The 13945-nt window shown below is 43.8% G+C and overlaps 1 pseudogene; it reads right to left on the bottom strand.

Annotated features, from left to right (window-relative positions):
• Positions 1–534: 534 nt before the first annotated feature.
• Positions 535–4850, bottom strand: LOC103722060 (annotated as a pseudogene).
• Positions 4851–13945: the final 9095 nt, after the last annotated feature.

Raw genomic sequence — 13945 nt, 5'->3', positions numbered from 1 at the left:
ACGGTGGGCATTTTGGGAAGCAAACAAAAGCATCGTTGCGGGCTCACTGAAACACTTGCCGACTGGTGTCGGTTTTTATCTTTTCCACTTTATTTTTTTATACGTATCGATCAGTCTGCTGCCAGAAAGCAACGTCAGCCCTCCCCTGCCCAGCCCGAAAGCTTTGCTTCCCAGCCAGGGGAAAAAAAAAAAACCCTCCAATATAAAAAGAAAAGCTTGGGGGCAGTAAAAAAGAAAAGAAAAAGGAGGGAGAGCGTGAGCATCTCAACAGCATCGGCAGCCTCTGCAACCCTCCATGTTCCCTCATAAAACCCAATCCCTGAATCCCACCCTCCCCTTTAACTTCCATTCTTACCCCCCCTACGCATGTATGAACTTTTTCCTATTTTATACTCCGAGGCCAAGTTGGGAGTATACCTTCCTTCCACCTTCCCCCTCTTCTTTTTATCGCATACTTTTAGTGAGTTCTTAGGCCTTACAGCACTCCATGTAAACTTATCGAGTTAAATATTAGCGAAAGATAACAATATACAATAACAAAGACGCAGTAACAAGTTTAACTGTAATATAAGAAGGGAAATATAGGAGGTTTACAGAAGCAAATGAAGACCGAACAATGATGACGAGAAGAATAGGAAATGTACATTGTCACAGTGCATAACCAGCATTAGAGACCTTCATCATAATTAATTGATTTAAATGAGATAAAATAAAAATAGGAACAAAAATAAAAATCCCCGCACCAAACACCAGCCTATCTCCCGCCATTGATCTCATTTTGTCCTAGCTCTTTATTATTATTATTTTTTCTCCGTCTCTGGGTCATGTGGGTCCTCTTAACTTGAACTGGCAGTCACACAGAGGAGAGAGAAATAGAGATGGAGATTTTTTGAGACACAGTGTGGATATACAAATTCTGAGAGAAAGGAAGACTTTTTGTTGTTGAGGTTGAGGATTTGTTTGCGCTACCACCTTCTCCGAAGTGTACAAAGCCGGATGCCAAACTATGGATCCCTCTTTTTTCCCCTCCTCTCTGTGGGCCTCTGGCGGATGCTGTTTGCGCGAGCTTATTACAACCTTTGGTTCATGTCCGCCCCTTCTATTGGCCGAAGAGGATTCTTATTCCACAACAAATCAATAAATAGCAAAGGTAGATTGACACCAACGAACATCATCATCGAGAAAACCTTCTATGTTGAACCATGTGACATTTACGACGCAACTAAAGTAGCACCACCAGTGGAAGGAGGAGTTGGACGTACAAGAAGAAGAAGAAGAAGAAGAAGAAGACAGCAGTGGATGGTCGACGATGATGATGATGCACGCAAGAGGAGGAGAAGAAGAGGCGAAAGGAAAGAAGAGAAAGGAGTTTTGGGTGTCGTGAACTCTAGGTCGTGGATTGGTTGTTGTTTACGGTAGGTACATATGGTACATTTGAGAGGAAGAAGGGAGAAGTTGCAGTGGGACAGTAGATCTACTGAACCATGGCCAAGAAGGAACCTGAAGTGGCGGACGCTGTCGATGCAGTCCCTCCGCCCCCACCCACGTTTGGCCTTTGGAACTGTATCTTATATTGCATCTTCCCATCCTCGTCGTCCTCGTCATCCTCGTCATCAATCATCTTGGTCGATGTTATCGCTGTCGGGTTCCTCCATCTTGTCGTAATCTTCCAGTGCCGCCTGCTGCTGCCGCTGATCCATCAGCTCCTTCACAATGTCTTCTGGCTTCAATGCAATCCATTAAATTAAGATAGGAACAGCTGGAGCGAGAGATCGTTAGAGATGTAAATAGAGCATTTTTTTTACCTTCTTCATCTTCGTGCCACCGCCGCTGCTGCCGCCTTCTTCAAAGAAGCTTGGTGGAAGTCCCCCATTGCTAGTCTGCATCTGTATAGCGCGGGACCTCCACCACCTTCAGAATTGCCGCCGTTGTTGTTGCCTTTCTTGCTTTCAGTCTCTGCTGGTGGCTGCTGTGGTGGCGGTTGTGGCGGCGGTGCCTGTGGTGGTGCCATGATCGTGGAACATCGCTACGTTCTTGTGGATTGGGATTGGGATTGGGGTTGGCTTCTTGCTCTTGCTGTTTCTGAATTCCTAAAGCACTGCCACCACTGCTGCTGCTGCGCCGCCGCCACTGCCGAGGAGCTTCTTCCGGTAAAGGGCATCCAATTGGTGGAAGTATGGGCAGGTCTTGGAGTCCTCTGTCCGCTTCTTGCTGCTCTCCTTCACTTTCTTGAAATATTTTGTTGATGTTCTCCCACTTCTCCTTGCACCTCTTGGCGCTTCCGGTTGAATCCAAGCCGGTGCATCTCGGCGGAGATCTCTTCCCACAGCGGGCCCTTGGGCCCAGTCTCCTGGTACCTTGAGTCGAGACCGCTCCGCAGATTAATCAGCGCGTGGACCTCCGCCTTGGGCCACCGCGAGGATGACACAGGCTCGAAGCTCACGGTCCCGACCGGCTCCTGTGGCTCTGGGACAGGTACCAGCTCTGAAGAAGGTGACACTGATGCCGTCCAATCTCAATGCTGTGGTGGTGCTGGTGAAGCTCTTGCTGCTGCTGCTGCTGCTGCTGCGATGTTGCATCAGTGTGCGTGGTTTTTGATGCTGCTGTTGCTGTGACTGCGGCTGTTGGGGTTGTTGCTGAGGTGGTGCTGGTGGCGGTGCCGCAGATGGCTGCTGAGGTGGTGGTGCAAGCGTGATGGCAGTAGCAGCAGGCATGGTCGGCAGCTGGATCGTCTGGCCGCTGATCTTTTGGATGTAGGCAATGATAGCGGCGTCACGGGACGCGGCCATGGCGCGCTCCTGAGCGAGGACATCGTGCTCCCGGTTGAGCCGCGTCATCCTCCTGCCGCCTCCACGCCTCCTCCCTTATCATCCTATCCTGCTCTCTCTTCTCGATGGCCTCCAAGAACCGCTGCTGCATGGCCTCCTGCCGCTCCATCACCTGCTTCATCAGCCCCTCGCAGAACGCCATCATCTTCCGACTTCTCCCGGATCCGCCTCCGCGCTTCCGCTTCCGCCCTTCCCGGCTGCCGCCAGCCTCTTCGGTCTCCTCGTCATCGGATTCGGACGAGGGGGAGGAGGAGGTATTGGAGGAGAAGCTGATCCCGGCGGCGGCGGTGGCGAGCAGGAGATCGCAGGTGGGGTGGCACCGGTGGTGGGGGTGAGCTCGGGGGCAACCCGTGCTGGCATCGTGATGGGCGGTGGGGCCACGGTGGAGATGGGAGGAGCTTGGATTCTTCCGGAGGAGGGGCCCACCATGCCGGTGCTGATCCCAGTTGTGGCTATCGGAGTGGGGTTGGCGGCTGCTGCGGCGGAGGAAAAGGGCCGGTGCCGTGGTGGGACAGGGCGCGGCGGCTGCGGAGGGCTGCCGCTGCTGTGGAGGGCTTCGAGCTGGCTGAAAAAGCGGTAGCTCTTGCCGTCCTGGCGGCCGGGCCCGGCCTTCCTTGGTGCGCTTGTAGTATTTGTGCACGTTCTCGAACTTCTCCTTGCATTTCTTAGCGCTCCTCTTGTAGCCCAGCTCCGCTAGCCTCCTGCGCGCCACCCCAAACCACCCCCATAATATATAACAATGCCATAACACCGAGAACGCTAACAATAATAACAGGAAGCAGCACACGAGGATAATAGTATACTAGGATGAGAATGAGATAATGATGACGGCATACAATCCACACAAACAGATCTAAAGCACTGATTATATAATAATTATTAGCAGAGCTTAAACAATGAATAAAACTTTAATGTTAGGCGGAGAAAGAAAAGAAAAGGAGGAAATAAATTAAAACCAAACGGGCCCTCCATGGCGGGCGAGGAATGCATCCTGTGTTTTGGTATCTCTTTTTTTCTAGGGATTTTCATCGAGACTCCGAAATTAGAAATCGGGCATTGGTTGGGATCGATGCAGCGGAGATCTGAAGCGGCTCTTCTCGAATTCAGGGGACTGAGGTGGAGGGAGAGGGGGTAGATATAATTATAAAACAGAAGTGCTCCGCTCGTGAACGAAGGAGGGAGGGAGATCTGGGACTTGGAGAAGAGAAGCGGGGAGTATTGATGATCGCCTTCTTCTTTTCCCAAAACCTGGAGGTAATTATCGAAGCAAGGGCAGGAGGAGGGAGCAGCTGCTGTGCTACGGTGGCTCCGTGGTACGAATCGAGTCCCAGATCGTTACCAGGCCAGCTGTCTCTCGGAATTCTCAAAAAAAATTTGCTCTTATTTCATCCTGGAGCTAGAGCCCAAGAAACCGTTAAGCCCTCCGTCTCAATTATAGCACCCGAGATCCGTGATCTCTTTTTGCAGAAAGGGAGAGACGTGGCACATGGGAGTGGTGGTGGCGGTGGTGGTGGGGGGTGGGAGGGTGTGGAGAGGAGGAGAAAGGAAGGGAGAAAAATAAAAGGAGGAGGTCCGGCCGCCACATTTCGGAGCCTGGCCGGTGGTTGCCGGTGGAATTCTGGAGGATTTGATGTTTTTTTTTTTTTTACCTGGAGACGTCCTCCAGAGGGGGCCCTTGAGGGTGGCTTCCCGGAAGGCGGCGTCCATCTCGGAGCGGATCTTGAGGAGAGCGAGCGTCTCCTGGCGAGGCCACCGGTTACCGGGGGCGCCGCTGCGCTCGACCTCCTCGCCGGCAGCAGCGAGGGCCTCGTCGTCGGGGAAATTCCCGGGCACGGCGGGGACCAATTCTTCGAAATTGGTGGAGAGCGGGCGGGGGGTGGAGCCGGGCGGCGGGGGGCGGCTGCTGATGGGGGAGGCGGCCTCGGCCAGCTGGGGCTGCTGCGGCTGCTGCTGGAGGGGGTCCGGGGCTGGAAATTCCGAGCATGTGAGCTCGGGGACCGGCCCCGGGGGAGGAGAATGGGGTCAAGTCCGGCGGAGGAGGCACCCCATATTGGGACCCTCCTTGCTGCTGCATGGCTCCGGAAATTTTTCCTCTCCCACTCTTCCAACGCCTTTTTTTGAGCAGTTACCACACTGCTGCTGTGCTGCTGCTGCCGCTACTTCTACTACGACTGCTAATCTCGGACTGATTCCCTCTTCCTCTCCCCCCCTTACTCTCAGTGGGCAGAGAGAGAGAAGGGGGTGGGGATCGGAGGAATCGGAAATTGGAAAACGAAATTAGTACAAACAAGGGGGTGAAAAAGATGGAAGCATGGACAACTGGAAAGAGAGAAAGGAGAAAGGTGGGAGCGAGAGAGAAAGGGAAGCCCCTACGAGTGAGTGCTGCCCAAAAAACTTAAAAATTCAGAATACCATATATACGTCTATACAAATATTAGGATGAGGAATATTATGGAGGAGGAGATGGGGGTGGGGGAGACGGTGGAGAGAGAGATGAATCGAATGAATTAGAAAGAGAGAGAGAGAGAAAAATAAGGGTACAAAAGCTGATGATGAGGATGATGATGTGAGAAAGAGAGAGAGATGGGAAATGATAAAACAAACGAGATGCTGCGCTGTCAGGGGGGCTTAATAGTTAAAAACCAAAAGGACAGAGAGGGGAGAGAACGAGCGTCCGTTTGCAGGCAGGCTCGTCGAGAAAATTATAACATAGATAACGCTGCCACGGAAGATTAGTACGTCTCGCACCGTCCCTCTCCCCGTTTAAAACCCAGGGGAATAATCCCGAACAGATCATCCCCTAAGCCTACCGCATAACCCGACCCCTCTCTATTTAGCGGTAACAATATTTTAATTGTCCGCAGGTAAATAAGATAATAACAGGCTATGCCATGATTGACCTAAGAAACTTGTTGGTTTGATTCCTCCAGCTAACAGTTTGAAATGGGGGCAGCAGTGGGACCCATGGAATGGACGGCTTTGATGTGGTTTTTTCGGTGCTGAGAATTGAAAAAAAAAAAAGAAGAAGAAACACCATGGTTGAGGGTGGTGGTGATGGTGGTGCTTGCGGTGGTGGGCCAGCTAAGAGAACGACTAATTAATCGGCGCATAGTTCAGATGGAGGAAATAAAAATAAAAAAATAATGCAAGTAACGGTGTGACGTAGTGTTCGTACCGTAGTAGAAGGGAAAAATACGCAAGGGAATTGGTGGGGGTGGAAAATAAAAAATTGAAATAAAAGTGGTAGGAAGGGAAGGCAGACAAGAGCACATTGCAACAGCTGTAGGGTGGGTCCCACGGAGGGGTTGGAACGTGCCGGGCGATTATCGCGGATCCCACAGGAACCCCCAACCGCCACCCAATCACCCCACAGATAAACACGCACCGTGGCATGTTACGCCAGGTAATGATCCCGTTATTAATTCCAAGGCCGCACAAAAGAAACCTTAATTAATTAACCCGCTATTATAAACCCAGCTTGAGTGAGAGAGAGAGTGAGATAGGAATCTCTTCTCCACGTGGCGCACGATTCCGCCTGCATGATCTATGATCTTCCCGAGACGATTATTTATCTATCATTTTTTATGAATTATATTAAGCTAAGCTGGTTTTCCTTTTTTTAATTTTTAATTAACTTTGTTGTGTATATGAGCGCTGCTAAAGATATCTCATATTGGCAATGCGAGATATTGGCGAGATGGGGCTTGTTTGTTTACTATAAATGGTGGGGGAAGGATGGGGATAGGAGTTATTACAGTAGGACCCACGCCTCCGAGCTCCGCCTGATCTGGTCAAGTAATAATGGAGGCCCATCCCCCCTCCCTTCCTCCCCTGCTTTGTATAACAATTATTATTCCGTCTTATTTTGTTTATCCACCCTCCCTCTCTCTCCTTCTCTCTCTCTTTCTCTATCTTATTCCTCTCCGTTTTCTTCCCTAAAACATTTCTTTCACGGCTCTTGTCTATTATCAACCGGAATCAAAACAAATGGAAACATGTGCCTCGCGCGCTCTCTCTCTCAATCATGGCCGTAGACCTATCGGATTCCTTGTTAGATGTCCACCAGAATGGGCAGCATGGTAGAATACAATAAGGACTCGTATGATGCCATGGCATCTCTCACAAATTAAAATTCTGCTACGGTAATAAAAGAAACTTGTGACAGCGGGAATGAAGAAGGGAAGGGAATGGCCTGGCCGGATATCTTAATGATGCCCGTCATCGCTTAACTTTTCTAGACGCCGCTGCCACCCGATATTTTTACCCCGTCCAGGGCTCCATCTCGACTTCCATCTCATAATCAAACCGTCCTTTTCCAATCTTTCACTCTTTTACTTAATTCTTTTTTTTTTTAAATATTCGCATCTTATTCTTGCAATAAAGAAGTATTCTTGGAGGGGAAGTAGCCGAAACGGTAAGCTTCTCTCATTTGATGCCAAAAACTAATGCGGGACAGCGCCGTCGTGATGCAAATTCCCAATAATGCCCCCGTCTTGTACGTTACGTGCGTAACATCGCCAGATATCCCGGGTCATTTTAGTCAGAACAACTGGATTTTTATGGTGCTCGGTTCCTTACGGCATCCTTCGCGTCCACTGCTGGTGTTCGGCGGACCTTCTTCCTCTCTCGTCCGCAGCTCCTTTTTTTTTTCCCTTCCTCTGAAAAAAATAAAAAAAACATAAAAAATGTAAAAATATATCTATCTGTAGAAATGTTAAGCTGAATTGGGATGGTGTGGATGAAGTGGATTTGATGGTTCCGAAGGTCAGCAGCCCTCGGGTAAATTTAATTTGGGGGAGGGTACAAGGGGGATGGCGATGGGAGATATCCATCGTATGATCTTGATCAGAAGGATGTAGAGAGGGGATTTGGTTTTACGGTGGGGGGACCATGGAAGCTTTTGGATGGACCCCATCATGTGGACACTGTTGTGCTGGGGCTTCTGATGCGATGTTCCCCATTGGATCGGTGGGTCGACCGGGGACCACCACTAAAGAATTCCACTTGGATTTTGCTGGCAGGACGAGGAGGAGAGGGAGAGGGAGGTAAATGGAGGGGCCGTAATTTGTCCCGTAATAATGAACGAGTGAATGACTGGATGGACGGATGGATGAGCACTTCGCCTTGCAAGTGTGACACGTGTGGGCGTGATCCACCTATCCTCTAATTGACGTTGGACCGACGTGTCAAGGGAAACAGTTCTTCCGGGAGCATAGGCTTGTGTGCCTTCTTCAATTGGAGGAGGTAATAAAAGAATTGCAATCCTTGCAAGTTTAGTCTAAGCTACCACCCAAGTAAAATGCTTGCAAAGGATTTTGCCAGGTCTACAGTCACTAGATGAAATAATTTAGCGACAATAATACCTAACTCATTGAACTAATTTAAATGTAGTTTGATTAGATCAAGTTAGGTTAGATCGAGTCCAATTATTGGTAGCTTTAAATATAGTTTGATTGGATCAAATCCAATTTTTAGAGATATAGATGAGATTCGTGTAGCCACCAAGACCTAAACCAACATAAATAGGACCATCATACTTTATACAAAGGCTAAGTAGGTTCAATTGGGTTGGGTCCGAATTCAGCTACGATCCATGGCACCTTTTTGTACCCCTAAAGTATGTCTGAGAAAATAAAATAATCTTTATATCATGTAGAAGTTATCCATTTATCCTAGACCACTTTTAGAAGCATAACTTGCCATAGACTTTCAACAAACATCATGTTCTTATTAAATTCATCCATCACATACATTAATTATGTGCGTTCCATTTTTCTTCTTTTATTTTTCTGTACATGAAAATATTTCTTTACCTAAAAGTAATAGGCAAGCCATTTCCTCCATAGTATTTCGCTTTCAAATAAGATTACTAAATATGAGTAGCATTATAAAAAGAGCATCTTCTATTACTTATTCTGTTTCTCAAATAATTTCTCAAACAAGTAACCCAATCTTGGATCCCTATCCACCTAATGCACCATCAGGAAAAGCTGTCGATGGTGAAGAAGAAAGGTAGCTAGCAGGTGATGAAGGCGACCCCTTCCAACCTTGGTGTCCCAATGCTGTGACTCGTAATTTATTCTCGGTTGGCCCATGGAGAGAATATCAACAAAACCATCTTTGTGTTCGACCAGATCAATCTTTTGTTTGTTTAGATTTTTTTTTTTTTTTCTAAACAAAGCTTCATAGCTATCAAAAATATCTTAATGCGACAGCCCTTACGCAATGGCAAACCCGCAATTGATGAGGCATCCAAGAGCTATCACATGTTTCCTAATCTATTAGTTTTGGAAGGCAAAGCTCACATTATTCTAAGCCAAGCTTATCTTTGCACTGCCCAAACCGTATAACAAGTCCTGCTCTGGCTACAGTAGAAGAACAGAAGCCATGGCTATTATAATGCAATAAAGAAACTCTGCCATGTGAGTCTGTACAAAGTCACAATTAATGTATATAGCCGTAGACCTTTCGTATGGCCAGCCACAGTGGCCCAGTGTGCACTACTTGATAGCCTCGTCTCTTTGTGCGGAGGAGGGCCACAGTTGGGTGCACTACTGTAGCTTCCATCATCTCCCCATTTAACTCTTGTGCTTGTACACGGGGTTACGTGTATAGGGCTCGCACCAGTAAAAGATTAGTATTATTTTTTTTTTTTTTTGCATGACCATCCTTCTCAATATCAAATTTTGCCTCAATACCCTTCCAAAATTGATATTTACATGTATATCCAAGTAAAACACTTGATTTGCTATTTCTAGTTTTTTTATCCTTATTTTTTATATATATCCGCGCCATGTAACGCCGTTAAAAAAAATAAAGGTTTTAAATTAAAATGAGTAAAATATTCTTAATGGATAGATGTGTAAGAAGAAAAAAAAAGTAATTTCAAATTTTTATTTTATTTTAAATTAAAATAAATATGGATTTTATTACTAGTGTTAGAAGAGCCATACGGTATTTTAATAAAAATACAGAAATAAATATAATTTTTTAGAGAATATTTATGCAAATTTTAATTTTTAAAAAAATATTTATGCAAAAACACCCTAATTTTATTATGGAGAGGAATTGAAAGAGTACCGTAGCAAGAAAGAGGAATTACGTCATCTCCGGCTTGGTAGGAGGAGATGGAAGCTGGCCCTGAGAGCGACGGCGCGAAGACGTGCTTCCCCGGGCATCTGAGATTATTAGCCCAAAGTGACACGTAGCGTGCTATGATTGGCTGGCCAGGCTTTTTAATGGGCTTAGGAGAATTTCCGGGGGAGCAATCAATCAAGCGCACGGATCCCATATTTTTCCCTCCGCGTTGAGCGCATGAACTGAAAAGAAAACGGGAAAAGATAATAAAGGAGGAGGAAAAACCGTTGGCAATAGGAATCTCGTTGCTGGGCTCAATGATTACGAGGTCTCTCTCTCTCTCTTTCTCTCGTGGAGATGGTAATTGAATAGGGATAGGGAATTAGAATGGGGGGAATGGGATCGACTTTATGCAAGGGGAAAAATGGAAAAGTTAACTGACTTAGGGGATGGGGAATAAGGTAAAAGGGGCGTTGATTAAAGGTGATGGCACGGAACCCACCTCTCAAAGTGGCTGACACCACATGGAAGGAGGGGGCACTTAAAAGCTGTCAAAAGATCAGCTAAGATTAGCCATCTGATTGATATATCCTTCTTTTCTCTTATGCCTAATCTATATCAAATTATGAGAGACTCCTCTCTCTCTCTCTCTCTCTCTCTCTCTCTCTCTCTCTCAGCCACGTATGTAATAGAGTGATGAGGGAGCTAGACGTGGCAATGAAAGTCCAATCATCCCAAGAATTAGGCGCATGACCCCAAGTTTGGAGCATTACGTGCTTTTCTATGAAGTCAAATTCATATAGTTTTGTTTTTTTAGTAAACGAAAAAGAATGGCTCCGCTTAGAATGCATGGCATTAGTCCAAGATGTTTACTACTTATTTGACCCTAACGATCTTAGGCCCTTTCTTCCTTTTGGGAGTGTGCGCGCGTATGTATATATAACACAACATGAAAGGGAGTGGCCTAGCTATCTCTAATAGAACAAGCTACAGATTTTAAGCTTAGATGTCAGACCACCGGTTGGTATCTTGGACTTGGAAAACAATGTCATATGATGCCAATATACTTCCGACTATTTGTTTGATGTGACTATCTGATGTGACTTCATTTGCCTAGCAATAGAGGTACGAAATATCGGCTTGACATCTCGTCTTCTTCTATGCAATCAGATACTAGGAAATAACTCCCTGTAGGAAATGATTTATCCTTCTCTTATTGAAAAAAAAAAAAATTTAAAGCATATTGTTGATGAAAGATGAAAACAAGGCACTCTTCTATGCTCTCTTATTGTTGCTCCTCGCCCTTTCCTTGCAATCTTCATATGAGGGTCAGACCTCACCCCTCCTATATAGCATCATGTGTTCCAATATTATTTTTTATCGTGTTAATATCTTAAGACTATATATTGCAACAAAAACCCTTAATTGAATACCATAAGTAGAAATACTGTCATCAACCCTCTGGCAATCTATATGGCAACATCACATGCGTATGCAACTAAGCCCCAATAACCAAAAGCTAATACATCATTTTTAGTAACAATTAATTTTCCTTTATCTTCATATTGTTTCTTTCATCATTTCCATTTTTCTCTTTTATTTCACCTCATACAACCGGCTATTAAGTTTATCTAAAATCAATTTATATGAAACATTAAAAAAAAAAAATCCTAGTTTGAACTTATCATGATTGCAAGGTTCCTTGTTTCTATTTTTCAACTTGGTTTCTATAGTCTTTAAGCTTCTGAATATGAAGGCAGAGTAAAAAATTCTTTGTTTCATTTTTGTAACTCTAGTTTAACTCACTGAGTCACTGCTAGTAGAATACTATATTTTTAATTCTCATTGAATATACTTGCTGACCGACACTAATTCAACTATATGAACAGTATGATGGCACTTTATTAGTTAAAACTTTATTTTGAAGAAAAAAGTTAATTCATAGTGTTACATTTATCCCTAGTGTTTGTCAATTATGAAAGGCTAGATTATTTCTGTAACAACGCAGGACCTCACCCAAAATAACTAGCATGAAGATATTATTTGGGTTCCTTGATCCTGTATAAGTATCCAAGATCTACCTAGCGAATAACCGATATGGAACTAAATACACGTCTGCACAGGTCTTCACATACTTCCGCCATTTAGGCACCTTTATCCTCGTCATATTAAGAATCCAAATCTATTCAAATCTAATCATAAGTACTACGATCGGCCCGTGGTCAGCTTCAATGAGCTCGTGCTATAGTGTCCCTAAGCCACATGAGCCGTGGGCCAGATCCACTATGATACCATTTGTAACAACTCAGAACCTCACCCAAATGGCTAGTTAGAAGATATTTAGATTTCTTGATTATGTATAAGTATCTAAGATCTATCGGTAAATAACTGATGTAGGACTAAACACATGCCCGCATGGGTCCTCACAATTTCAAACAAGCATACGTGTCTACCATGGTTTGACCCTTGCTTATAATTTCTTTTAACAAAATATGTTAGTTTTATGATATTGGATACATGCAAGAGCAATCATCATCAACATATATAGGATATGCCATGAATTATTTTTGTTTAAGCTTCATTTACTTCACATCAATCAATTTTATTACAAGCTAAACATATACTTGTGTTTCGTTCAATGATCTAAGAATTAAATGTCAATTCTAAACTTTTTTGTGACAATAGTTGATGAAAAATAGAATTTAACCTTTATTGGGAAAGAGAGGGTATATCAAGCTTTACGAATGCAAAATAGCTAAATGGATGGCATATCATACCATATGAAAGAGAAAATAATGAGACATTATAATTACTATGCAATTTTGCTCAAAGACATCTTTATATATTCTTATCTTAGTTGCAAGCTTATTACCTAAAACTTAACAATCACTTTGGCATTACAAACCATATGAAATTTATTAAGTTCTTCACCCCACGAAATAACTTATATAGGATGATGAGATAAAACGGTCATGACACCAAAAATCTATATAGTGCCTGTCTTTTCGAGCATGTGATGATTTGGTATTGAATGCCTTATTTCGAGTTCTAACTCATGACATCATGGGTTATCCCTTTTTATAGAACATAATCATTCATTTTTTTCGTTCAATGACTTTGAAATATTTAAGTAGGTGGGAACTCAAAATCAAGTGTTCAATGCATTCAACTATTGTATGTAAATTTGTATCTTTTGAAATCTAAAAGGACAATCTTAAGTGGACAATTGCATAAAGCTTACATCCCTAAAGTTATATAAGTAGGAAAATTTAGTACAAAGTATATACGAAAAATAACTATCAAATTGTGCATTTTCATTTTGAAATTGATGACAGGTGGCGAAAGGATGTTACAGTCAGGAGATGTTATAAATGCATCCATTATTTCCAAAGATCTAGTGAAAAAAATAGGTTGATGTGTATGTAAAACCATGAACACAACAAATTGATGCAATGCAAACTAACCATATATAGAAAGGGATTGATGGAACAGTTCCCTCAAAATTACATGGAGCATAAATTACAAGTCTCACACCAAGAGTATTGCTAAGTTCATAAGATGTTGAAGTGATAAAAAAAAAAAATTACTATTTCAATATTACATGAGATGTTAATCTTGCAAATAAACATTTCATGCGAAATTCTCACTACATATAAATTTGTTATAGGAGTTATAAACAACATGAATACTATACAATAAATATACCCATACTATCTATTTGACGTTAATATCTTGTTAATACCAAAATTTATGCAATCAAACTATTATATTCTACCGTAGTTAGAGCCTACAAAGTGAGCTCAATGACTATATAATTAGAATTACAAATAATAGGAGATTTCGCAAAAGATAAATAGTTGATTTGTGCATCTTTGATGCAGTATTTCTTTTGCAGAAATGAATCATTCCATGCTTCCAAAGAAAACTGCCCTTACCCAACCCCGGATCGATCATGCTGCTAATTTGCCTACTGCAATCATGCGTGCTCATACAATTTTCCAGCTGAGGTCGCATACATTTGGAAAATTAAGACAAATTTG

The sequence above is a fragment of the Phoenix dactylifera genome, chromosome 5 (genome assembly GCF_009389715.1).
Source record: "Phoenix dactylifera cultivar Barhee BC4 chromosome 5, palm_55x_up_171113_PBpolish2nd_filt_p, whole genome shotgun sequence".
Classification (NCBI taxonomy): domain Eukaryota; kingdom Viridiplantae; phylum Streptophyta; class Magnoliopsida; order Arecales; family Arecaceae; genus Phoenix; species Phoenix dactylifera.
This window is presented reverse-complemented; position numbering and strand designations above follow the sequence as displayed.